The sequence below is a fragment of the Colobus angolensis genome, unplaced genomic scaffold (assembly GCF_000951035.1).
Source record: "Colobus angolensis palliatus isolate OR3802 unplaced genomic scaffold, Cang.pa_1.0 Scaffold219, whole genome shotgun sequence".
Classification (NCBI taxonomy): domain Eukaryota; kingdom Metazoa; phylum Chordata; class Mammalia; order Primates; family Cercopithecidae; genus Colobus; species Colobus angolensis.
The window spans coordinates 980,738-983,882 of record NW_012115366.1 but is presented as its reverse complement, the minus strand read 5'-3'; positions in this window follow the sequence as shown (position 1 = coordinate 983,882).

Below are 3,145 nucleotides of genomic sequence, written 5' to 3'. Positions count from 1 at the left end.
GATAACAAAGACTTATCTACCTTGATTAGTCAGGGAGCATTGCTTCCTGTCATTTCCTTGAGTATACAGCAGCCTAAGTAAACAAATAAAAATAACTAGGTAGGCTGGGCATGGTGACTCATGCCTGTGATCTCAGCACTTTGGGAGGCCGAGGTGGGCAGATCGCTGGAGGCCAGGAGTTCAAGACCAGCCTGGCCAACATAGCGAAACTCCGTCTCTACTAAAAATACAGAAATTAGCCAGGACTGGTGGCGGGCACCTGTAATCTCAGCTACTCAATATGCTGAGGCACGAGAATCGATTGAACCTGGGAGGTGGATACTGCAGTGAGCAGAGATCACACTACTGCATTCCAGCCTGGATGACAGAACGAGACTCTGCCTCAAAAACTTTTTTAAAAATGCAATTTCTCAATAGGTCACACTGTTATACATTCATCTAATAATAATTATTCTTTTTTTTTTTCTTTGGAGACAGAGTCTCGGTGTTACCCAGGCTGGAGTGCAATGGCACAATCTCGGCTCACTGCAACTTTGACCTCTTAGGCTCAAGCGATCCTCCTGCCTCAGCCTCCCAAGTAGCTGGGACTACAGGTGAGTACCACCAGACACAGCTAATTTTTGTATTTTTTTGTAGAGATGGGGCTTCACCATGTTGCCCAGGCTGGTCTCACCCTCCTGAGAGTTCCAGTCAAGTGATTCACCGCCTTGGCCTCCCAAAGTGCTGGGATTACAGGTATGAGCCACCATACCTGGCCAATTATTCTCATTCCAAATAGGAGAACTAAGGAATAGGGAGGTTAGAGAATTTGCCGGAGGCAAAACTTTTTGGTTGAAAAAAAAAGTTTTGCTATGAGTACAGAAAACACCAAATAACGGTGTTTTAAATAAAACAGAAGTGTTTCACCCTCTCCCTCAAGTAAGTGTTGGCATCCGAGATGATATGGCAACTCCACAATCATGAAACTAGATCCCTTTTTATTTTTTGGCTCGGTCATTGTCAATGGGCTTCTTCCAGTCACGGTCCAAAGTGGTTGCTTGTGCTCCAGCCACTGTATCTGCATTCAGGAAAGCAGGATGGAGGAAGGGACAAAGTAGGCCATGCCTTCTACTTTAAGATAACTCCTTAAATGGCTGATGTAGTGGGTCACTCCTGCAATCCCAGCCACTCAGAAGGCTGAAGCAGGAGGATCACTTGAACCCAGGAGCTCGAGGCTGCAGTGAACTATAATTATGTTGTCACTGCATTCCAGCCTGAGTGACAGAGTGAGATCTTGTCTCTTAACAACAATAAAAAAGGTAATTCTTTAAATTGCACACTTCATTGCTGCTTATATTCCACTAGCTAGAAGTTAGTCACATGGTCTCATGTCTTTATTCTAACAGGTGATGTGCCCAGGTAAATCCTGGGGGCCCAGTGCTAAGAAGTAGGGGGAGATGAAGCCCTGCCCTCCTGTGGAGCAACCAGGACCTTCATTCATTCATTCATTCCTTCCTTGGACCTACCCAGATTCCAGCCTCAGGCCGCTGCCCACCTCCTTGCCAGTATCTCTGCAGAGCCTCCTGCCTCCCCCAGAGGGTGCCAGAGCCCTCTGCTTCCTCAGCCTTCAGACCCACTTGTTGCGTCTCAGGTGGGGACAGCTCAGTCTACAGAGGCCCAAGGGAGATCTTTGAGATCCATGCTGTAGTCAGCTCGGGGCAGATGAGAGTCATGTAGCTCAGTGGCTAAAAGCCTAAGCCCTGCATAAAGCTGGGTTCAAATCCAGACATATCCTTTACCTGCTGTGTGATTCCCAGAGTCGCTCAATGACTCAAAAGCTGGAGTCCTCTGGAAAGCTTGTATGAAGAGTTCCCAGGGCCTGGAACATCAAAAGAGCTCTGAGAATGTTGGCTCTCCTCTCTCCTCCACCCAAGGTGACCTCTGCTCTCATAGCCACACCCTGGACCCTCGCTCATTCAGTCGCCTCACCCAGCCTGTCATCTGTTCCTCTGGCTCTCCTTTCCTGTTCATGCATCTTGTACTCACCCACTTCCGTCCCTGAGTGTTTCAAGGCTCTGGGGTTTTCAGAGACACTGAAGAGACCTCCTTTCCCAACACAGCCACAGGGTCTAGGTGGAATGACCCACTAAGGGACCGGTTCTGAAACCAGACTCCCAGGGAAAGTCAACAAGCCCAAGGATGCCTGTTACAAGAAAGTTGAAAGACCCAAGTACATGTCCTCCCTTTTTATTCCCTGCACAGGGTCTAGGCATCCAGTGTGAACATATGCAGGCCCCAAGGGACACCATCTGTGCACAGTCAGATGGAGTTAAGAACATTTAGTCTGGGCACGGTAGCTCACACCTGTAATCCCAGCACTTTGGGAGGCTGAGGTGGGCAGATAACCTGAGGTCAGAAGTTCGAGATCAGCCTGGCCAACATGGTGAAACCCCATCTCTACTAAAAATACAAAAATTAGCTAGGCTTGGTGGCAGGTGCCTGTAATCCCAGCTATTTAGGAGGCTGAGGCAGGAGAATCACTTGAACCCAGGAGGCGGAGGTCACAGTGAGCCAAGATTGCGCCAGTGTACTCCAGCCTGGGTGACAGAGCAAGACTCCATCTAAAAACACACACACACACACACACACACACACACACACATTTAAACCACCACATCAACATCTGGTTCAAGGTGGTGGACTGAGAACTTGTCTCTGCCATCCCTGGCCCACCCAATACCACTGAGAGCACAGTAAGCAAAGGGAAAAGGAAATAGAAGGGCTGGGAACAGGATGGCTGGGGGATGGGGAGTATCCACTGCACAGGGATTTTGATTTTGATTTACTTCTAGAAGACAGAAAGAGGAAGGATCACGTTCAGGAACAGATGAGGGTAAAGGAAACCAGAGCCAAAGCACGCTGAGAGAAAGCTGCCCCAGAGGCTGAAGCAGGAGTGGACTCTCTACGGGGACTCAACACACCCCAAAGGGTCGGCAGCTGGCACATGTACCTCTCCACCCCCGCATGTAACACTGCAGGGCAGAGGAAATGCCCCATGTGAGTTCCAGTATAATCAACCTGTAATCCCAGCTACTTGGGAGGCTGAGGCAGGAGACTCACTTGAACCCTGGAGGTGGAGGTTGTGGAGAGCTGAGATCACGCCGCT